General features: G+C 56.0%; 1 protein-coding gene and 1 pseudogene across 2 annotated transcripts in view; both read right to left on the bottom strand.

Annotated features, from left to right (window-relative positions):
- LOC147096368 (zinc-binding protein A33-like) overlaps nucleotides 1-23,313 on the bottom strand; it is a 766,539-nt gene that overhangs the window by 126,545 nt on the left and 616,681 nt on the right. The window lies entirely within an intron of this gene.
- On the bottom strand, nucleotides 46-15,956 carry LOC147096383 (zinc-binding protein A33-like; annotated as a pseudogene). Its single transcript, XR_015074894.1, has 6 exons — nucleotides 15,515-15,956; nucleotides 15,329-15,424; nucleotides 15,002-15,235; nucleotides 14,083-14,105; nucleotides 13,868-13,983; nucleotides 46-2,006 (listed from the first exon to the last, which is right to left on the bottom strand). The product of XR_015074894.1 is annotated as a zinc-binding protein A33-like (transcript).

Below are 23,313 nucleotides of genomic sequence, written 5' to 3'. Positions count from 1 at the left end.
ACTGATCTAAATCATTAACCTGTCACAGTGGGTTGTTTCATGGCTTAAAACTGAAAAAATAATGCACAAGAATATTCACAACTGATTTGGTCAAATCACTTTCGATCACCACCTGACTCCCCAAAGCCTTTCCACCACCTACAAGGCACAAGTCAGGAGTGTGATGGAATACTCTCCACTCGCCTGGATGAGTGCAGCTCCAACACCACTTGAGAAGCTCGACACCATCCAGCACAAAGCAGCCCGCTTGATTGACACCCCATCCACCACCTTAAACATTCACTCCCTCCACCACCGGCGCACTGTGACTGCAGTGTGTACCATCTACAAGATGCACTGCAGCAACTCGCCAAGGCCTCTTCAACAGCACCTCCCAAACCCGCGATCTCTACCGCCTAGAAGGACAAGGGCAGCAGGGGCATGGGAACACCACCACCTCCAAGTTACCCACCATCCTGACTTGGAAATATATCGGCTGTTCCTTCCGCTGGGTCAAAATCCTGGAACTCCCTCCCTAACAACACTGGGAGAACCTTCACCACACAGACTGCAGCGTTTGAAGAAGGCGGCTCAGCAACACCTTCAGGGCAATTAGGGATGGGCAGTAAATGCTGGCCTTGCCAGCGACCCCCACATCCCAGGAATGAATAAAAAATCCAGAAGAAATTTTCAACATGGAATGTTCGCACTTCTATGAAAAAGAATAAGAAACGTACTTGAAGAGGGCGGAACACGAGGGAGGTTGAAAATATGTGAACAAAATGAAGTAAATCAGAAAGTAATGGTTAAATGATGTCAGAAATATGTTTTTTTAATTTGTAGATTTTAGGATCGACAGAGATCTTGTTAAAAAAATGAAAAGAAACTTTGTCTGATTTCCGAGCGGCCTCCAGCGGGTGTTTGAAGAGCAGCTGGTTCGGTCGCCTCAACGTGCCCACACTCCGCCCATTTGTATCTGAAAATTACAATCCGGGTCCTCTGTACTTCACGGGTCCCTGGTTTGTAAATGACGTTTCCCCCTGAAACAGGCGGGCGGAAGTTCCCGCTGCCCATCTCAGGACCCGACCCAAGGTGGCGATGGCTGAAGCTCCAGTGTAAACTTTAGTGCCATTTCCAGGCGACTCTCACTCCGGTTACACCAGGCGGGGGCTCTTAAAATCAGCCCATTAGTTCAGGATAGGAACAGGAAGAGGCCATTCAGCCCCTCGAGCCTGTTCCACCATTCAATGAGATCATGGCTGATCTGTGACCTAACTCCAGACACCCGCCTTTGGCCCATATCGCTTATACCTTTGGTTAACAAAAATCTCAATCTCAGGTTTAAAATTAACAATTGACCCGGCAGCAATTGCTGTTTGTGGAAAAGAGTTCCAAACTTCTACCACCCTTTGTGTGTAGAAGTGTTTACTAATTTCACTCCTACAAGACCTGGCAATTTTTAATGGACCTGTTAGTGACCTTTAACCCCACAGATTGTCAGCGGGGCGGAGTTTTTCCTGCCGTCATTCCCTCCAGGATTGAAGAAGGGAAAGATTCTCTCAGTGAAAGTGTGGGTGAAAGTGTGGAGATGGGACATGTTGTCCGCATTGTAAAATGACACCTGTCCGCCCTCATAGTCCAGGTACACCCCGATCTTCTGGGGCTTCACACTCGGGGTGAGGGGGGTCCGTGAGGGGGAGGGGAGGTGAGGGCAACATAGACACTTCCGGGGTACAGCCCCACAGTCCAGTATCCGGTCTCTGGGCTCGGTTCAATGTCCCCTTTCCTCTCGGCAGACTCTCGGGCCACTCCCAGACCCCACCAAGTCTTGTTCCCCACCTCCACCTCCCAGTAATGTCTCCCTGATGTGAATCCCTCCGATCCCAGCACTCTGGACCTGCGATCAAACCTTTCCGGGGTGTCAGGGAGCGACTGCTGTTTGTCTCCGAGTCTCACATTGGTCCGGTCCCCAGACAAGATGAGCCAGGGATTCGCGGTGTTCGGATCCAGAGTCAGAGATGCTGGAGCTGGGGGAAAGTTAAAATAACACAGTCAGTGATTTAGTTTCTTGCTGTGGTTTATTCAAACACTTTCCTGTTCAAAGTGACCACTCGGGCTCTGGGTTATGTTCGTGGAATCTGCTGCTATTCCAGGGTTTATGACCAAGGGTTGGATTTACGGTTTCTCCCCAACTCTGCGCCTGGCGATAAAGACCCGAGGACCACTGGAGACAGCGGGGGGGGGGAGAGGGGACAGAGTTGCGGGAGAGGGAGGGAAGGGGGCGAGGGAGGGTGAGAAGAGAGGGGAGGGAGGGGAGAGAGCTGGAGGTGGAGGGAAGAGGAAGCGGGATGGGGAGGGAAGAGAAGGGGGAGAGAGCGGGGGGAGGGGAGAGGGGGGGGAGAGAGCGGGGGGAGGGGAGAGGGGGGGAGAGAAGGGGAGGGTGAGAGGGGAGGGGAGAGGAAGCGGGATGGGGAGGGAAGAGAAGGGGGAGAGAGCGGGAAGAGAGAGCGGGAAGGGGAGGGAAGAGCGGGGGGAGGGGAGAGGGGGGGGGAGAGAGCGGGGGGAGGGGAGAGGGAGGGAGGAGAAGGGGAGGGTGAGAGGGGAGGGGAGAGGAAGCGGGATGGGGAGGGAAGAGAAGGGGGGAGAGAGCGGGGAGAGGGGGGAAGAGAGAGCGGGAAGGGGAGAGAAGAGAGTGGGAGGGGGATGGGATAGTGGGGATGGGGAAGGGAGAGAGGGGGTGGGGGAGATAAGAAGTGAGGGGAGAGAGCGTGGAGGGGGAGGGAAGTGAGGGAAAGGAGAGAGAGCGGAGGTGGTGAAAAAGAGCAGTGTGATAATGACCAGATCATCTGTGTTTTTGTTACGTTGATTGAGGGATAAATATTGGCCCACGACACCAGGGAGAACTTCTCTGACGTGATCTTTTACATCCAGCTGAGAGAGCAGACGGGCCTCGGTTTAACGTTTCATCCGAAAGACAGCATCTGCGACAGTACAACGCTCCCGCAGTACGGCAATGGAGAATCAGCCTAGCTTTATGTGCTCAAGTCCCTGGAGTGGGACTTGAACCCACAACCTTCTGACTCAGAGGCGAGTGTGCTACCCACTGAGGCACAGCTGACAATTGGAGAGAGAGAGGGGGAGTGGCGAAGGAGAGGGGGGTGAGGGGAGAAAGAGCTGGAGGGACGGGAGAGAGGGGGGAGAGGTGAGGGGAGAGTGTGGAAGGGGGAGAGAAGAGAGTGGCAGGGGGGAGAGGGGGAGGGGAGAGAGAGGGAGGGGAGAGGGAGGGGGAGGAGAGAGATCTGATGGGGGAGGGGTGAGGGGAGAGAGGGAGTGGCGGGGGAGAGAGAGGGGGAGGTGGTAGGTAAGAGAGGGGCAGGGAGGAGAGTGTGGCAGGGGAGAGAGGGGGAGTGGTAGGGGAGGGGAGGAGAGAGGAGCAGTGGGAGGAGAGAGAGGAGGGAGGGGGAGGAGAGAGGAGGGGGAGGGGGAGGAGAGAGAGGAGGGAGGGGGAGGAGAGAGAGGAGGGAGGGGAGAGAGAGGAGGGAGGGGGAGGAGAGAGAGGAGGAGGGGGAGGAGAGAGAGGAGGGAGGGGGAGGAGAGAGAGGAGGGAGGGGAGAGAGGGGGGAGGGGGAGAGAGGAGGGGAGGGGGGGAGGAGAGAGAGGAGGGAGGGGGAGGAGAGAGAGGAGAGAGAGGAGGGAGGGGGAGGAGAGAGAGGAGGGAGGGGGAGGAGAGAGAGGAGGGAGGGGGAGGAGAGAGAGGAGGGAGTGGGAGGAGAGAGAGGAGGGAGGGGGAGGAGAGAGAGGAGGGGAGGGGAGGAGAGTGAGGAGCAGTGGGAGGAGAGAGAGGAGGGAGGGGGAGGAGAGAGAGGAGGGAGGGGGAGGAGAGAGAGGAGCAGTGGGAGGAGAGAGAGGAGGAAGGAGAGAGGAGCAGTAGGAGGAGAGAGAGGAGGGAGGGGGAGGAGAGAGAGGAGCAGTGGGAGGACAGAGAGGAGGGAGGGGGAGGAGAGAGAGGAGGGAGGGGGAGGAGAGAGAAGAGGGAGGGGGAGGAGAGAGAGGAGCAGTGGGAGGAGAGAGAGGAGGGAGGGGGAGGAGAGAGAGGAGGGAGGGGGAGGAGAGAGAGGAGCAGTGGGAGGAGAGAGAGGAGCAGTGGGAGGAGAGAGAGCAGGGAGCGGGAGGGAAGAGGGAGCGGGAGGTGGATGGGAGAGACGGGGAGGTGGAGGGGAGAGGGGGGAGGGGCGAGAACAGGAAGGGGTGGGAAGGGAGAGGGGGAGGGGGATAGAGAGCGGGAGGGGAGAGAGGGGGAGGCGAGGTGAGGGAAGAGAGAGCGGGGAGGTGAGGGAAGAGAGGGAGGGGGAAGGAAGAGAGAGCGGGAGGTGAGAGAGCGGGAGGGCAAGGGGAGGGAAGAGAGAGTGGAGGGGGAGGGTAGAGAGTGGGGAAGGGAGAGCGGGAGGAGAGAGAAAGGGGAGGGGAGAGAGTTCGGGGTAGGAGGTGAGAGAGAGCGGGAGGGCAAGGGGAGGGAAGAGAGGGGGAGGAGAGGGGAGGGAAGGGGGGGAGAGGGATGGAAGAGAGGGGAGGGGGAGGAGAGGGGAGGGAAGTGAGGGGAGGGGGAGGAGAGGGGAGGGAAGAGAGGGGAGGGGGAGGAGAGGGGAGGGGAGGGAAGAGAGGGGAGGGGAGGAGAGGGGAGGGGAGGGAAGAGAGGAGAGGGGGAGGAGAGGGGAGGGAAGAGAGGGTAGGGGGAGGAGAGGGGAGGGAAGAGAGGGTAGGAGGAGGAGAGGGGAGGGAAGAGAGGGTAGGGAGGAGAGGGGAGGGAAGAGAGGGTAGGGGGAGGAGAGGGGAGGGAAGAGAGGGAGAGGGGAGGAGAGGGGAGGGAGGAGGGAGAGAGGGTAGGGGGAGGAGAGGGGAGGGAAGAGAGGGTAGGGGGAGGAGAGGGGAGGGAAGAGAGGGGAGGGAAGAGAGGGGAGGGGAGGAGAGGGGAGGGAAGAGGGGAGGGGGAGGAGAGGGGAGGGAACAGAGGGTAGGGGGAGGAGAGGGAAGGGAAGAGAGGGGAGGGGAGGAGAGGGGATGGAAGAGAGGGTAGGGGGAGGAGAGGGGAGGGAAGAGAGGGAAGAGAGAGGAGGGGGAGGGGGGGAGAGGAGGCGGAGGAGCGGGGAGGGGAAGAGAGAGGAGAGGGAGAGGGGAGGGAAGAGAGAGGGGAGGGAAGAGAGGAGGGGGAGGAGAGGGGAGGGGGAGGGGAGGGGGAGGAGAGGTGGAGGAGAGGGGAGGGGGAGGAGAGGGGAGCAGGAGGAGAGGGGAGGGGGAGGAGAGGGGAGGGAAGAGAGAGGAGGGGGTGGAGAGGGAAGAGAGAGGAGGGGGAGGGGAGGAGAGGGGAGGGAAGAGAGAGGAGGGGGAGGAGAGGGGAGGGAGGAGAGCGGAGGGGGAGGAGAGGGGAGGGGGAGGAGAGGGGAGGGAAGAAAGAGGAGGGGGAGGAGAGGGGAGGGAAGAGAGTGGGGGGGAGGAGAGGGGATGGAAGAGAGGGGAAGGAAGAGAGTGGAGGGGGAGGAGAGGGGAGGGAAGAGAGTGGAGGGGAGGAGAGGGGAGGGAAGAGAGAGGAGGGGGAGGAGAGGGGGGGAAGAGAGGGGAGGGAGGAGAGGGGAGGAGAGGGGGAGGGAAGAGAGGGAAGAGAGAGGAGGGGGAGGAGGGGCGATGAGAGGGGAGGGAAGAGAGTGGAGGGGGAGGAGAGGGGAGGGAAGAGAGGAGGGGGGAGGAGAGGGGAGAGGAGGCGGAGGAGCGAGAATGAGAGGGGAGGGAAGAGAGAGGAGGAGGAGAGGGGAGGGGGAGGAGAGAGGAGGGAAGAGAGAGGAGGAGGAGAGGGGAGGGGGAGGAGAGGGGAGAGGAGATGGGAGGGGGGGAGGAGAGGGGAGGGGGGAGGAGAGGGGAGGGGGGAGGAGAGGGCAGGGGGAGGAGAGGGGAGGGGAGAGAGGAGAGGTGGAGGGGAGGGGAGGAGAGGGGAGGGAGGAGGGGGAGGAGAGGGGGAGGAAGAGAGGGAGGTGGAGGAGAGGGGAGGGGAGAGAGGGGAGTGGGAGGAGATGTGAGGGAAGAGAGGGGAGGGGAGGACAGGGAGGGGGAGGAGAGGGGAGGGAAGAGAGAGGAGGGGAGGAGAGGGGAGGGAAGAGAGGGAAGAGAGAGGAGGGGGACGAGAGGGGAGGGGGAGGAGAGGGGAGGGGGAGGAGAGGGGAGGAGGAGAGGGGAGGGAAGAGAGAGGAGAGGGAAGAGAGGGGAGGGAAGAGAGGGGAGGAGGGGGAGGAGAGGGGGAGGGAAGGGAGAGAAGCAAGAGTAGAGGGGAGGGAAGAGTGAGGAGGGGGAGCAGAGGGGAGGGAAGAGAGAGGAGGGGGAGGAGAGGGGAGGGAAGAGGAGGGGGAGGAGAGGGGAGGGAAGAGAGGAGGGGGAGCAGAGGGGAGAGAAGAGGAGGGGGAGGAGAGGGAAGGGAAGAGAGGAGGGGGAGGAGATGGGAGGGAAGAGAGAGGAGGGGGAGGAGAAGGGAGGGAAGAGAGAGGAGGGGAGGAGAGGGGAGGGAAGAGAGAGGAGGGGGAGGAGAGGGGAGGGAAGAGAGAGGAGGGGGAGGAGAGGGGAGGGAAGAGAGAGGAGGGGGAGGAGAGGGGAGGGAAGAGAGAGGAGGGGGAGGAGAGGGGAGGGAAGAGAGAGGAGGGGGAGGAGAGGGAGAGAGAGGAGGAGGGGAGGGGAGGGAAGAGAGGGGAGGGAAGAGAGGGGAGAGGGAGTGGAGGGGAGGAGAGGAAGAGAGAGGCGGGAGGAGAGGGGAGGGAAGAGAGGGGAGGGAAGAGAGGGAAGAGAGAGGAGGGGGAGGAGAGGGGACGGAAGAAAGAGGAGGGGAGGAGAGGGGAGGGAAGAGAGAGGAGGGGAGGAGAGGGGAGGGAAGAGAGAGGAGGGGGAGGATAGGGGAGGGAAGAGAGAGGAGGGGAGGAGAGGGAGGGAAGTGAGAGGAGGGGAGGAGAGGGGAGGGAGGAGAGAGGAGGGGGAGGAGAGGGAGGGAAGAGAGGGGAGGGGGAGGGGAGGGAAGAGGAGGGGGAGGAGAGGGGAGGGAAGAGAGGAGGGGGAGGAGAGGGGAGGGAAGAGGAGGGGGAGGAGAGGGGAGGGAAGAGAGAGGAGGGGGAGGAGATGGGAGGGAAGAGAGAGGAGGGGGAGGAGAGGGGAGGGAAGAGAGAGGAGGTGGGGGAGGGAAGAGAGAGGAGGGGGAGGGGAGGGGAGGGAAGAGAGAGGAGATGGAGGAGAGGGGAGGGAAGAGAGAGGAGGGGAGGAGAGGGGAGGGAAGAGAGAGGAGGGGGAGGAGCGGGGAGGGAAGAGAGAGGAGGGGGAGGAGAGGGAGGGAAGAGAATGGAGGGGAGGAGAGGGGAGGGAAGAAAGAAGAGGGGGAGGAGAGGGAGGGAAGAGAGAGGAGGGGAGGGGAGGGAAGAAAGAGGAGGGGAGGAGAGGGAGGGAAGAGAGAGGAGGGGAGGAGAGGGGAGGGAAGAAAGAGGAGGGGGAGGAGAGGGGAGGGAAGAGAGAGGAGGGGAGGAGAGGGGAGGAAGAGAGAGGAGGGGGAGGAGAGGGAGGGAAGAGAGAGGAGGGGGAGGAGAGGGAGGGAAGAGAGAGGAGGGGAGGAGAGGGGAGGGAGGAGAGAGGAGGGGGAGGAGAGGGGAGGGAAGAGAGGGGAGGGGGAGGAGAGGGGAGGAGAGGGGAGGAAGAGAGAGGAGGAGGAGAGGGGAGGAAGAGAGAGGAGGGGGAGGAGAGGGGAGGGAAGAGAGAGGAGGGGGAGGAGAGGGAGGGAAGAGAGAGGAGGGGGAGGAGAGGGAGGGAAAGAGAGGAGGGGGAGGAGAGGGGAGGGAAGAGAGAGGAGGGGGAGGAGAGGGGAGGGAAGAGAGAGGAGGGGAGGAGACGGGAGGGAGGAGAGAGGAGGGGGAGGAGAGGGGAGGGAGGAGAGAGGAGGCAGAGGAGAGGGGAGGGAGGAGAGAGGAGGGGGAGGAGAGGGAGGGAAGAGAGAGGAGGGGAGGAGAGGGGAGGCAGGAGAGAGGAGGCAGGAGAGAGGGAGGGGGAGGAGAGGGGAGGGAAGAGAGAGGAGGGGGAGGAGAGGGGAGGGAAGAGATATGAGGGGAGGAGAGGGAGGGAAGAGAGAGGAGGGGAGGAGAGGGGAGGGAGGAGAGAGGAGGGGGAGGAGAGGGGAGGGAGGAGAGAGGAGGGGGAGGAGAAGGGAGGAAGAGAGAGGAGGGGGAGGAGAGGGAGGGAAGAGAGAGGAGGGGAGGAGAGGGGAGGGAGGAGAGAGGAGGGGATGAGAGGGAGGAAGAGAGAGGAGGGAAGGAGGAGGGGAGGGAGGAGAGAGGAGGGGGAGGAGAGGGGAGGGAAGTGAGGGGAGGGGGAGGAGAGGGAATGGAAGACAGGGGAGGGGGAGGAGAGGGGAGGGAAGAGAGAGGAAGGGGAGGAGAGGGGAGGGGAGGAGAGGGGAGGGGGAGGAGAGGGGAGGGAAGAGAGGGAAGAGAAGGGAGGGAAGAGAGAGGGGAGGGAATAGAGGGGAGGGGGAGGAGAGGGGAGGGAAGAGGGGGGGTGGAGAGGGGAGGGCAGAGGGGAGGGGTGAGGGGGAGAGAGGGGAGGGAAGAGAGGGGGGGGAGGAGCGGGGAGGGGGAAGAGAGGGGAGTGGGAGGCTAGGAGAGGGAAAGAGAGGGGAGGGGGAGGAGAGGGAAGGGACGAGAGAGAGGTGGGAGGAGAGCGGAGGGAAAGAGAGAGAGGAGGGAAGAGGGGGAGGAGAGGGGAGGAGAGGGAAGGGAGGGAGGAGAGGGGAGGTGGAAGAGAGTGGAGGGAAGAGAGGGGAGGGGAGGGAAGAGAGGGGAGGGGCAGGGGAGGGGGAGGAGAGGGGAGGGGAGGGAAGAGAGGGGAGGGGGAGGAGAGGGGAGGGTGAGGGGGAGCAGAGTGGGGAAGAGAGAGGAGATGGAGGAGAGGGAGGGAAGAGAGAGGAGGGGAGGAGAGGGGAGGGAAGAGAGAGGAGGGGAGCAGAGGGAGGGAAGAGAGAGGAGGGGAGGAGAGGGGAGGGAAGAGAGAGGAGGGGGAGGAGAGGGGAGGGAAGAGAGGGGAGGGGGAGGACTGGGGAGGAAAGAGATTGGAGGGGGAGGGGAGGGAGGAGAGGGGAGGGGGAGGAGAGGGGAGGGAAGAGAGAGGAGGGGAGGAGAGGGGAGGGAAGAGAGAGGAGGGGGAGGAGAGGGGAGGAAAGAGAGGGGAGGGGGAGGAGAGGGGAGGGAGGATAGAGGAGGGGGAGGAGAGGGGAGGGAAGAGAGAGAGGTGAGGGAAGAGAGGAGGGGGAGGAGAGGGGAGGGAAGAGGGAGGAGGGGGAGTAGAGGGGAGGGAAGAGAGAGGAGGGGAGGAGTGGGAGGAAGAGAGAGGAGGAGGGAGAGGGGAGGGATGAGAGAGAGGAGGGAGAGGGGAGGGAACAGAGGAAGGGGAGTGAGAAGGATGAGAGAGTGGGAGTGGAGGGGGAGGGGAGAGTGTGGGGGGGAGGGGAGAGGGGTTGGGGTGAGAGAGGGAGGGTAGAGTGGGGTAGGAGAGGGGAAGGAAGAGAGAGGGAAGAGAGAGGGGGAGGGGCGGGAAGAGAGAGGGGGAGGGGAGGGAAGAGAGAGGGGGAGGGGAGAGGAGGAAAGGGAGGGAGAGGGGGAGCGGGAGGAGAGCGGGGGAGGGGGGAGAGCGGGGAGGGGGGGAGAGCAGGAGGGGAGGGAGGGGAGAGTGAGGGTGTGGGGAGAGAGAAGGGGCGGGTAATGGATGAGAGAGAGGGGAGGAGAGAGAGGGGAGGGGTGAGATGGGGAGGGGGTGGGGAGAAGAGAGGGGGAGGAGGTGGGGAGAGAGAGGGGGAGCGAGATGGGAGAGAGAGAGAGAGAGAGGGGAGGGGAGGGAAGAGAGAGGGGGAGGGAGAGGGGAGAAAGAGGGGGAGGGGAGGGAGGGGAGCGAGAGAGAGAGGGGGAGGGGGAGGGGAGAGAGAGTGCGAGGGGGAGGGGAGAGAGCTGAGGGGGTGGGGAGGGGAGAGAGAGAGGGGGAGGGGAGGGGAGAGAGCAAGGGGGAGGGGAGGGGGGAGAGAGAGAGGGGGAGGGGAGGGGAGAGAGAGAGAGGGGGAGGGGAGAGAGAGAGAGTGCGAGGGAGGGGAGAGAGCGAGGGGGAGGGGAGGGGAGAGAGAGAGGGGGAGGGAGGGGAGAGAGCGAGGGGGAGGGGAGGGGGAGAGAGAGAGGGGGAGGGGAGACAGAGAGAGGGGGAGGGGAGAGAGCGAGGGGATGGGGAGGGGGGAGAGAGAGAGGGGGAGGGGAGGGGAGAGAGAGAGGGGAGGGGAGAGAGAGAGAGGGAGGGGCAGGAGAGAGGGAGGGGGGAGGGAGAGAGAGGGGGAGGAGAGAGGGAGGGGAGGGAGAGAGAGGGGGAGGGGAGGGAGGGGGAAGGGAGAGAGAGGGGGAGGGGGAGGGGAAGACGGAGAGGGGAGGGGGATGGGAGAGAGAGGGGAGGGGGAAGGGAGAGGGAGAGGGAGGGGAGTTAGTTGCGGATTTTTTGGAGTTTCCTTTCGCCTCGCCATCCTGCTCTGATCTTGAGCCACTGTGAGGAACTCTGCAGCCCCAGTCTCCCGCTATTCTCAGTGCCTGCAGAGTGCATCAAGGGCCTTTGAAAATTAACAAGGAATCGGTGACAGAAGCTCTAATGTGTCCTGGAGACACAGTGGGTGAAATTGGTCTTGGACTGTTTTTAGGTGACAGTCAATCAGCAGCTCGTATCGCGCTCCCTCGATATTCGTTTCCATTAACTTCAATGGGAATTAATATTGGCACAATGTAAAATGGGCCACTGATTTACTATCACCCATTCTGTGTTAACCACCCAGACTAATTTTACCCGCAATCTCTCTCTGGAGGCGTGACCCACTCACCACTAATCAGCGCTGTCGATGTGTGGAGAGGGGGAAAGTACCGACAGCAGGAGAACAGAGAGAAGAGAAGGAAAAAGGTAAAGAGAAAACAATGAGGAGGGAACTGCTGCAGAAAGGAAGAGAGAACCAAAAACAACCGAGGGAAACTAAATTAAAAAGCTCAGCAGAGGAAATGGGAGAGACAGGATACACCATGTACTGGAGACAAAGTCCCAGACACTCTTAGATTGATCACAATCAGCAGTGCAATTCCAGATTGAATAGAACAGCAAGGGTCTGGTTCAGCCTGAGACAGTGGCCAAGGAGGGGGTGGAGTTGGTGGCCAGGATGCAGAGTTGTTGACAATTTCCAAACTGATGGCTTAAATCTTCTCAATGTTTAACTGGAAAAAATTCTGGCTCCTCCATAACTGGATTCCAGATAATCTGTTGGACAACACACTGGCGGTGGAGGGGTCAAGAGAGGTGGTGGAGAGGTAGAGCTGGGTACCATCAGTGTACATCTGGAAACTGAGCCTGTTTCTGTGGATGAGGTTGACAAGTGGCAACATGTAGATCAGTGAGAGAAGAAGACCAAGAATAAATACTTGAGAATCTCTTGGGGTGCCGTGCGGGGGCGGGAAGAGAAGCCATTGCTGGAGATACTCTGGCTACGATCAAATAGGTAAATGTGAACCAAGTAAAGGCAGTCCCACTGAGTAGGACAATTGAGGAGCGACATTGGAGGAGAATGGTCAATGTTTGCAGAGAGCTCCAGGAGGATGAGGAGGGAAAATGCGCTATACTCACTGTCACAGAGTATGTCATTTGTGACCTTTATTAGGGCCACTTTGGGGCTTTGACAGGGATGAAAATCTGGTTAGTGTGGTTCAAACATGCAGTTGTGCAAAATGGCCAGGGATTTCAGAAGTGACCGCACGTTCAATTACTTTGTAGAAGAAAGTAAGGTTGGAGATCAAGTGCAAGGACAGAGGGATAGAGGGTGGGTAATTTTGAGGAAGGATGTGATGACATTGGATTTGAAAAGGAGCTGGATAGGACGTGAGGAGAGGAAACCATTTACAATGTGAGCTAGCATGAAACCAGGAAGAGAAGTTGGGTGGGCAGCAGTTTAGTGGGAATGGGGTCAATGGAGCAGGAGGTGGGTCCAGCAGAGAATACAATCTCAGTAAGACAGGCAGCCTGGCTTCTGATTGGTTACTTGCACAATGGGTATGTAAAATAGAGAGAATAATGCAGCGAGAGAATAAAAATAAAAATACCAAACATTGAACCGAATGTTGATGTTTTATCCAGTAGGAATATTGGTATAAAATATCAGAACATACATTGATGTGAATTTAAGAACTGAAGTAAGAACTGTGAATAACTCAAAGCAGATCAGAGAAAGTGGGTGAGAGTCTAGGTGGAAGTGAGTGATGATGGGATTAGTGTCACTGTGTGAAGCTGCTTTCAAAGGTGAGGCGATGACTTTCTAGCCTGGTTCTAAACTCGGGTTTAAGCAGCTGTTTTCAAAGGCCACAAGGAAAGTACTGTTGTGATTAAAATATTTCACAGGTAAGACAGAGTCCAGCATAAGGGATGTGTTGGAAATAAATACACTGCAATTACATCTGAAGGAGAAACTGACATTTCTAATGCTCCTGACAAATGTCTCAAAGCACTTCACACAATGTATTACTTTGGAAGTGTATTTTCTGCTGTGATATAGGGCAGGGTGTCCAATAGGCCAGGGTGTCCAAATTAGACCTCCCCTCTCCTCAGCCCTCACAATTCCACTCTCCAAGCCCAGGCATCTCAGTCCTATTTGGGTTTACAGTTTTTTGCCAGCTTCTTATCAAACTCTCTCTTGAAGCTGCTGATACCCTCAGACAACGCTGCCTCCCTTACATTCCATATCCTCCCCATAAAGTATTTGGGAGTGATTTACGTCTCACTATCGCCCGGATTTAAAGCGTAAACGGAGCAGTAATGAGGCAAAAATCACACGCAGCGCTTCCCACCTGGTTCCCACCAATGCCCGCCGGTATATGGTGTCGCAGCCGGGAAATAGGAATCCAGCGCAAGGATTCTCTCTGGTGTCCTGGACAATATTTGTCCCTCAACCAACATCACCAAAACTGGTCATCTGGTCATTATCACATTGCTGTTTGTGGGAGCTTGCTGTGCAGAAATTGGTTGTGGCGTTTCCTACATTACAACAGTGACTACACTTTAAAAACTCTTCATTGGCTGTAAAGCGCTTTGGGACGTCCTGAGGTCGTGAAAGGCGCGATATCAAAACACGTCCTTTCTTTTTGTTTCCTTATTCGTAACAGTTTCTCTGTGGCCAGGAGGTGCATGAATTATCCTGCCTGCTGCTGGTCAATCCTTGGTTTTCCAACCGCCCACCGTATTTTCCTGTAACCCCCTCCCTCACCCCCACCGTCCCAACCCACTCCGCCCACCTTTAAACAACTCCTGTTCACTTGCCTCCAAGGAGGATTTGGCGGATTTCCCGCCTCCCTCCTCAAGGATCACCGAGCACCTTCTCACGCTCCAAATCCGTGAGCAACTCACCAGCAATATTGTACTGAAGCCCAACCCTGAGAATGGATTGGGCCTCTGACCAATTTCATGGAGCGAGCAGTGGGCTCACTGACTCACTGCCTGCCCGATCAATGGGGTCACTCAAAAACCCAACCTCGCTCAATCCAAACTGCGTTTTCACCCTCCCTTTTCTCAGTTTGAGACTATCGCTACTTTGTTGTAGACTCTGTGACTGTGTTAAACCTGTGGATGTTTATCTTCTCTCTGCGGTTTAGGATCTTGAATAATTCAGTAAGATCACCCCAAGCCCTCCCTTATCCAGTGCAAAGACTCCTGACTTCCAGACTAGACACGGACATCAGTGAACATTTAATCCGGGGTCCGGGGGCCCTTTCAGTCTCTTCGCAGCTGGATTTATAAAACAGGAAATGGAATATAAGAGCTTTACCGGGGTTAATGGCGTCTATCATTTCTCTCCACGCTGTGTACTGTAAAGGGCCGTTGAACTTTCCGATAGACAGGGCGCCATCTGCTACTGACAGTACTTGAGTGTCGTCACTAATCCTGTAAATATTGAAGAGTTGATGTTATAAATCGACATTTAACACTTTTCTGAGTTCTTTTACCAAACTGTGCAGAGTTTCAGTAAAGAGCATGTCCTACCTCCCCTTCCGACAAGCTTCCTCCTGAAATAAATAAAACACAAACAGTGAGGAGGATAGTAAAAGACTTCAGGAGGACACAGACAGGCTGGTGAAATGAGCAGACACAGGGCAGGTAGAATTTAACACAGAGAAGTGTGAAGTGATGCATTTTGGAAGGAAGAATGAGGAGAGGCAAAATAAACTAAATGGTACAATTTTAAATGTGGTGCAGGAACAGAGAGACCTGGGGGATCGCATTCACAAATCGCCGAGATAACTGGCAAAATAAGAGAGTGGGGATTTTTTAACAATGACTTGTGATGATCTGGAATGCACTGACTGACAGGGTGGATTTAAGAACTATTTACAAAAGGGAATTGGAAATATACTTGAAAAGGAAAACATTTCTGGTCTATGGGGAAAGAGCAGGGGGAGTGGGTCTAATTGCACAGCTCTTTCAAAGAGCCGGCACAGGCACAATGGGCCTTTTGTGCTGTGGGATTCTATGATTGTAAGTAGTTGAAAAGCCTGATTTGTGTGTCAGATACTGGAACTCAACATCAGTGTCACTCACAGACACAGTGACTCTCACACCCACCGCACCAGACACACCCACACACTCACAACATGGAACTGGAACTGGATTACTATCTGAGTGCCAGATAAATATTAAACTAGAGCAACACGGAAATAATTACAAGCAAAATATCAAGATCAGGACAACCCATTCCCGGGAGGTTGCAGGTATTCCCGGGAATCTGCGGATAGTGTGGGAGCCGGTTAGCTCGGTGACAACAACAGAACCGCCCCGGAATAGACAAAACAATCGGTTTAAATCAGTTTAGAATTATTCAGCAAATGCTGCATTTATTTCAGTTATCATCAGTTATTTTGTGACTGTGAAGTTTCACTGAACTGACCCGCAATATAATCCTCACCTTCAGAAATGTCAGCCCGTCTTTTTGCTCCATCTGTTTCTGCAACTTTGAGAGTTTCTCCTGAATAGAATTTAAATTCTCTTGAATTTCTCGGAGGTTTTTCTCCATTGTTTTTAGAATCTTCCCCTCTTGTTCCCTGAGATCTCTGATTAAACGCTGCTCTTTCTCACTGAGAATCTGGTGCATTTTAGCGAACTCGGATGTGATGCGGGTCTGCAGACTGCTCGACTGTTCCTACCAAATGAAATGTGAAAAATAATTAATGTACCGCGATAAAGGGAACAAAACTAACCGAGATCCCAGAAAATCAGCACAGGGAGACCTTACCCTAACTGCGGAAATCTGCTGTTTCTGTTTTAATTCCGTTTCTAGAACCGCCGATTTCTTCTCTGTGAGAGAATCTAAGGAAGATTTCAGCTGATCCTGGGATTGGGAGAGAAAATCACAGAATAAAAGTATTAGACCATGAAAATGTGATAAAATAATCAGGTGATCAAATCTGCTCCCTTTTACCTTGTAGATTCCAACAGCTTCTTTAGTGGGCATGAAGCGGTGCTCTCTGTGTTCCCGCGCATCTATACAAGTGTAACAGATCAATTTCTTGTCAGTTTCACAAAATAGCTTCAGTTCTTCCTGATGTTCCTCACAGTGAAGTTTACTTTCCTTCTCTTTCGGATTCAGGGTTAATTTTCGAGCTTTCTCGGCCAGATTCGCTAAGGCCCGACTGACTCTGAGGTTTATTTCCGGAAACTCCTCTCTACATTCCGGGCAGGAGTTTGTCTCCTTCTTTTCCCAAGACCGTGTGATACAGGAGCGGCAGAAGTTGTGGCCACACTCCAGTGAAACCGGGTCGGTGAAGAAATTCAGACAAATGGGACAAATTGCCTCCTCAGACAAACTCTCGGCCTGCTGTCTGGAAGCCATGTTCACCCTCAGCACTTCCTGATTCAAACCGCTTTCAGTTTCGATGTTTCTCTGCTGCCGAACACATTCAGTTCAGCGAGTTCAGCCTATCAGCGCACGGAGGGGAATAATTGAACCCTGGCCGGGAGGGTGAAGGTTCCTGGAGTGTTGGCAGTGGGGGGAGGGAGAGAGAGGGAGGGAGGAGGCGGAGATGGGCGGGGATCGAGATTCCAGGGCACTTTGCTCCAGACCAAACTCACTGCCGACTACAAACCCTCTGGTGACACAGGACTTTTTAAATTCGTTTTTTTATATATATGTATACGTCGCTGGCATGGCCAGCATTTATTGCCCATCCCTATTTGCCCTTGAGAAGGTGGTGGTGAGCCGCCTTCTTGAACCGCTGCAGTCCGTGAGGTGAAGGTACTCCCACAGTGCTGTTCGGGAGGGAGTTCCAGGATTTTGACCCAGCGATGATGAAGGATCGGCCGATATACTTCTAAGTCAGGATGGTGTGTGACTTGGAGGGGAACTTGGAGGTGGTGGTGTTCCCATGTGCCTGCTGCCCTTGTCCTTCTAGGTGGAAGAGGTCGCGGGTTTGGGATGTGCTGCCGAAGAAGCCTTGGTGAGTTGCTGCAGTGCATCTTGTAGAAGATACACACTGCAGCCACGGTACGCCGGTGGTGGAAGGAGTGAATGTTTAAGGTGGTGATATACCTATCAATTCCTCCAATAAAAGGCGAAGAGTTACGAAGGTGACTAAAGGTTTTTATTGACTAAATAACAGAGCCCACTCTCGTGGGTGATCCGATCCAAGCAGGAGGAATACCAGCCAGTCGCTCACCTTTATACCTGGCCTGGTGGGTGGAGCCAAGGCGGAGTCGGCAGTGGTCATCCCAGGTATAGCAGTGTGGCAAGAGGCGACCTCGTACCGTGATACAATAGTGGTCAGTGATACAGTTATAACGAACAGTGGTGAACAGTGCTAACTACTAACAGTGATACGATAGTGAACGTGGTTTACCACATTCACCCCTTGTTTAGAATTAAGTCCGGCGGGGTGAAGTGTACTACCAATTCTGGTAGGTCAGTCTGTCCGGAGGCTTCGTAAGCCTCTCCGATCGCCGCAGCGGTGGTGTTGCCTTATCCGGTGCTGGTGCCTTATCCGGTGTTGATGCTGGTGTTTGCGTGGTCGGCGAGGGCTCGTGGGGTTCCGGCATGCCGTCTACCTGGACTGAGGTTGGGGGGGGTGGTGGCGGTGTTTCCGGATCGGCTGAGGGTGCGAGGTCTCGTAGGGAGACAGTGTCCTCCCGCCCGTCTGGGTACGCCACGTAGGCGTACTGGGGGTTGGCGTGCAGGAGGTTCACCCTCTCGACCAAGGGGTCCGTTTTATGGGTCCTCACGTGTTTCCGCAGCCAGACCGGCCCTGGGGCGGTCAGCCAGGTTGGTAGAGTGGTTCCCGTAGTCGACTTCTTGGGGAAAACGAACATTCGTTCATGGGGGGTGGTGTTAGTGGCCGTGCAAAGTAATGACCGGATGGAGTGCAGCGCTGTCGGGAGGACTTCTTGCCAGCGGGAGGTTGGGAGGCCCTTAGACTTTAAGGCTAAGAGGACGGCCTTCCATACCGTCGCGTTCTCTCTTTCCACCTGACCGTTACCTCTGGGGTTGTAGCTGGTGGTCCTGCTTGCTGCAATACCTCTCTCTTGGAGGAATTGCCGGAGTTCCTCGCTCATGAAGGAGGAGCCCCGGTCGCTGTGTATATAGTTCGGGAACCCAAACAAGGCGAAGAGGGCATTCAGGCACTTAATGACCGTGCTACTGGTCATGTCGGGGCAGGGGAAGGCAAAGGGGAAACGGGAGTACTCATCAACGATGTTGAGGAAGTACACATTACGGTCAGAGGACGGGAGGGGCCCCTTAAAGTCGATGCTCAGGCGCTCGAAGGGGCGGGTGGCCTTGATCAGGCTTGCTCGGTCCGGCCTATAGAAGTGCGGTTTGCACTCCGCACAGGTCTGGCAGTTTCTGGTCATGGTCCTGACCTCCTCGATGGAGTAGGTCAGGTTGCTGGCCTTAATGAAATGGTAGAGTCTGGTGACTCCGGGGTGGCAGAGCTGGTCGTGGAGGGTCTGAAGCCTATCGATATGCGCGCTGGCGCATGTCATTCATGAAAGGGCATCAGGGGATTCGTTCAGCTTGCCTGGCCGGTACAAGATCTCATAATCATAGGTGGAGAGCTCGATTCTCCATCTCAAAATCTTGTCATTCTTGATTTTGCCCTTCAGCTTGTTATTAAACATGAAAGCCACCGAACGCTGGTCGGTGAGGAGGGTAAATCGTTTGCCTGCCAGGTAGTGCCTCCAGCGCCGTACTGCCTCCACGATCGCCTGGGCCTCTTTCTCGACCGACGAATGTCGGATCTCGGGGCCCTGTAGGGTCCTTGAGAAGAAGGCCACTGGCCTCCCCTCCTGGTTTAGGGTGGCGGCTAAGGCGAAGTCGGATGCGTCGCTCTCCACCTGAAAGGGGATGGACTCGTCCACTGCGTGCATCGTGGCCTTGGCTATGTCTCCCTTAATGAGGGAGAAGGCCGCGCACGCCTCCTCCGTGAGGGGGAAGGAAGTGGCTTTCAGGAGGGGTCTGGCTTTGTCCGCGTAATTGGGTACCCATTGGGCATAGTAGGCGAAAAGCCCCAGGGTTCTCCTAAGTGCTTTAGGGCAGTGGGGGAGGGGTAGCTCCATGAGGGGGCGCATTCTTTCTGGGTCGGGGCCGATGATTCCGTTCTCCACTACGCAGCCGAGGATGGCAAGGCGCGTGGTGTTAAACACGCATTTCTCCTTATTGTAGGTGAGGTTCAGCCGTTGGGCCGTACGGAGGAATTTCTCCAGATTCGCGTCATGTTCCTGCCGGTCGCGGCCGCAGATAGTGACGTTATCTAGGTAGGGGAATGTAGCCTGCAGTTCGTTCTGGTCAACCATCTGGTCCATCTCCCTTTGGAAGACCGAGACCCCATTAGTGACACCGAAGGGGACCCTAAGGAAGTGGTATAGGCGCCCATTCGCCTCGAAGGCGGTATACTGGCGGTCCTCAGGGTGGATAGGGAGTTGGTGGTAGGCCGACTTCAGGTCGATGGTCGAGAATACTTTATACTGTGCAATCTGATTGACCATGTCAGATATGCGGGGGAGGGGGTATGCGTCCAGCTGGGTATATCTGTTTATGGTCTGGCTGTAGTCGATGACCAGGCGGTTTTTATCGCCGGTCTTTACGACTACGACCTGGGCATGCCAGGGGCTGCTGCTCCCCTCGATAATGCCCTCTTTCAGGAGGCGCCGCACCTCAGAGCGAATGAAGGCTCTGTCCCCGGCGCTATACCGCCTGCTCTTGGTAGCGACGGGTTTGCAGTCAGGGGTAAGGTTAGCAAACAGAGAGGGTGGCGGGACCTTGAGGGTGGAGAGGCTGCAGGTGTTACGCGGTGGGCGGTTTAACGTTTGCTGGTTGTTGACTGTGAGTGGGGGGAGGGGTCCACCGTATGCTAGGGTTACGCTTTGGAGGTGGGATTGGAAGTCCAGCCCTAGTAGGACGGCAGCGCAGAGATGGGGGAGGACGAGGAGTTTAAAGTTTTTATACTCCGTGCCCTTAACCGACAGGGTCACGACACAGTAGCCGCTGATGTCCGTGGCGTGGGACCTCGATGCCATCGAGATTCGGCTGCGCGTTGGTAGGACAGAGAGGGAGTAGTGGCTCACCGTGTCTGGGTGGATGAAGCTCTCCGTGCTTCCGCTGTCGAACAGGCAGGTCGTGGCGTGGCCGTTCACTTTGATGTCCATCATTGACTTGGACAGATGGTGCGGGCGGGCTTGGTCCAGGGTGACGGAAGCTAGTGTGTAGCTGAGCGAGTCGTTGTCATCTGCGGGCGAGGCGGTCGGGCGTGGTGAGTAAAATGGCGTCTCCCACGAGGTAGGGCCCCATGAGGCACTATTGGGGTCGGTTGCCTTAATCAAAGATGGCCGCCCCCATGACTCATGTGTGGGGATGCTGGCCTCAGTTGCCCTAAACAAAGATGGCCGCCCCCATGACTCATGTGTGGGGATGCTGGCCTCAGTTGCCCTAAACGAAGATGGCCGCCCCCATAGTTCGCATGCGGCACTGCTGGCCTCTGAGGATCCGCTCCTGCAGGCCTTGGAGAAGTGGCCTTTCTTCAGGCAGGTTTTACATATGGAGTTCTTGGCTGGGCAGCGCGACCTCGGGTGCTTCTCCTGGCCACAAAAAAAACAGCCGGCGGCCCGATCGCGGATGCCCGATGTCGGGGCCGGTGCCGGGGGTGGCGGGGCCGGTCGGTCCGGGACGCCGACGCAGAGGTAGGTCCCGGGGGCGGCGCTGGGAAGGGTGCTGTGGTAGGGGTCGGGCCCGAGTCCCAGGGTCGCGAGCAGTACCTGGTGAATGCTTCCTGATCTTGGTGGGCCACTTCCAGGGAGATAGCGAGGGCTTCAGCTTTTTCCATGCTGAGGTCTTTAGCTTCCAGCAGTCTTTGCCGTGAGTACTCGGACCGTAGGCCTTTCAGGAATGCGTCGCGGATATTATCTTCAGTATTTTCGGCTGCCGACACCGATTTAAAGTCACAGTTCCTGGCGAGTGCATATAGCGCCTGTGAGAATTCGGCTACTGATTCTCCTGGCTGTTGCGGCCGTGATCTTAGGAGGTGCCTAGCGTACATGTAGTTTACCGGGGTCCGGTACGTGGGGTTACGGGGATAGGGTGGGATATGTGTTGGTGCAGGGGTTACGGGGATCGGGTGGGATATGTGTCGGTGCAGGCTCGATGGGCCGAAATGGCCTCTATCTGCACTGTGGGGTTTCTGTGATTCTGTGATTCTGTTTCAGCAGGTTGATGGCGGTCTCGTAGGTAGTCATGTCCTCGATGAGAGTGTATACTCTCGGGCTCAGTTGTGCCTGCAGGACACTTAGTTTGGATGCCTGAGGGACGCTGGATTCTCTCAGGTATGATTCGAAGCAGACCAGCCAGTGTTCAAAGTCTGCGGCTGAGTTTGCTGCTCATGGGTTCAGGTCCAGGTACGGCGGTCTGAGGGCTCGCAGCCAAGCTGGCTGGTGTGGCTGTGCTCCTGGGAGCTGCGCTGGTGGCTCCTCCGCCGGTTGTGACTCATTGTCGGACATCATTAAATTTAGTCAATAAAATTGATATACCTATCAATTCCTCCAATAAAAGGCGAAGAGTTACGAAGGTGACTAAAGGTTTTTATTGACTAAATAACAGAGCCCACTCTCGTGGGTGATCCGATCCAAGCAGGAGGAATACCAGCCAGTCGCTCACCTTTATACCTGGCCTGGTGGGTGGAGCCAAGGCGGAGTCGGCAGTGGTCATCCCAGGTATAGCAGTGTGGCAAGAGGCGACCTCGTACCGTGATACAATAGTGGTCAGTGATACAGTTATAACGAACAGTGGTGAACAGTGCTAACTACTAACAGTGATACGATAGTGAACGTGGTTTACCACAGGTGGTGGATGGGGTGTCAATCAAACGGGCTGCTTTGTGCTGGATGGTGTCGAGCTTCTTGAGTGTTGTTGGAGCTGCACTCATCCAGGCAAGTGGAGAGTATTCCATCACACTCCTGACTTGTGCCTTGTAGATGGTGCGAAGGCTTTGGGGAATCAGGAGGTGAGACACTTGTCGCAGAATACCTAGCCTCTGACCTGCTCTTGTTACCACATTATTTATGTGGCTGGTCCAGTTAAGTTTCTGGTCAATGGTGACCCCCAGGATGTTGATGGGGATTCGGTGATGGTAATGCCGTTGAATGTCAAGGGGCGGTGATTAGATGCTCGCTTGTTGGGTTAGTCATTGCCTGGCACATCTGTGGCGCGAATATTACCTGCCGCTTATCAGCCCAAGCCTGAACATCGTCCAGGTCTTGTTGCATGCGGGCATGGACTGCTTCATTATCTCAGGAGTTGCGAATGGCACTGAACACTGTGCAGTCATCAGCGAACATCCCCATTTCTGACCTTATGATGGAGGGAAGGTCATTGATGAAGCAGCTGAAGATGGTTGGACCTAGGACACTGCCATGAGGAACTCCTGCAGCGATGTCCTGGGGCTGTGACGATTGACCTTTAATCACCACAACCATCTTCCTTTGTGCTAGGTATGACTCCAGCCAGTGGAGAGATTTCCCCCATCAAGAGAATCCAGGGATATGGGGATAGTGCAGGAAAGTGGAGATGAGGTAGAAGATCAGCCATGATCTTATTGAATGGCGGAGAAGGCTTGAAGGGCCAAATGGCCGACTCCTGCTCCTATTTCTTATGTTCTTATGTTAAGATGCAGTGGATTTTCTGTCGAGGCCGGGTCCTCCCAGGAAACTCCATAACACAGGCCTCTGTGCTCAATGGATCCTTCCCAGGGACACTGGCCCAGAAAAAACATCAACTGATGCTGGAAGGCCTTGGAGTGTCAACTTTCCCCCAACATTAGGAGGAATTTCTTTACATGGAGATTGGTGAGAATGTGGAACTCGCTGCCTCATTGGATGGTTGAAGCTGAGAGCATTGATGCATTGAAATTGAGGCTTGAAATCCAAGATGACTTTATACTGTACAGAATGTATTTGGAGCTTGTTTCGTATATGTTTGAGTAAATGAAGTTTGTTTTCGGAAATAGAAAAGATTCTCGAGTTACTCAAACTGTGTACCGGGTATTTTGGGTCTGAGGATTCACATCTCAGGCAGTGCTGCCCTCCCAGTCCCTGAGACGCTGTTTGATCGCAAGTCTGTCCTTGTTACAAAGTGCATTACTGCCACCTGCTGGCAGCATATCAGTGCTGCAGGAAAGAATTTCCCACCTTTTGTCTCTTTACTTGTCCCATTACCACCCGTTTTGCTTTGCATCATCATCCCTTTTGATATTTATTCACTCCGGCCCCCCACCCTATCACAGACCCTCCCTGTTGTTGTTTCCCAGCGCACCCACCCCTCCCCCCTTCCCCTGGCTCTGTACTTGCTTACAGATTGTTAAATCTCCAACACTTTCCAGTTCTGACGAAAGGTCACCGACCTGAAACGTTCTGTCTTTCCCTCCACTGACGCTGCCTGATCTGCTGAGTGTTTCCAGCATTTTCTGTTTTTATTAGGGATTAGGAATGTTAATGTGTGATATATAACGTTGTAACAGCGTTGGGTACGGTAACAGAGCTGGGAACCGAAGATGCCAATTTAGTGACAATTTAGTGTTAGTTCATGACAGGGAGTTGGGAATTGTCTTTTATTGTGTGACCATATAACTTTGTATCACTGTCAGAGTAAATACGGTAACACCGCAGGGAACTGAAGGAGGATTTGATGGGCGAACCGGGGCTGATCCACCCACAGAAATATCAGCCCAGCAGTTTGAATCAGGA

Source organism: Somniosus microcephalus, unplaced genomic scaffold (genome assembly GCF_052327205.1).
Source record: "Somniosus microcephalus isolate GS21.2 unplaced genomic scaffold, FLI_Smic_1.0 unresolved_chr1, whole genome shotgun sequence".
NCBI lineage: Eukaryota > Metazoa > Chordata > Chondrichthyes > Squaliformes > Somniosidae > Somniosus > Somniosus microcephalus.
This window is presented reverse-complemented; position numbering and strand designations above follow the sequence as displayed.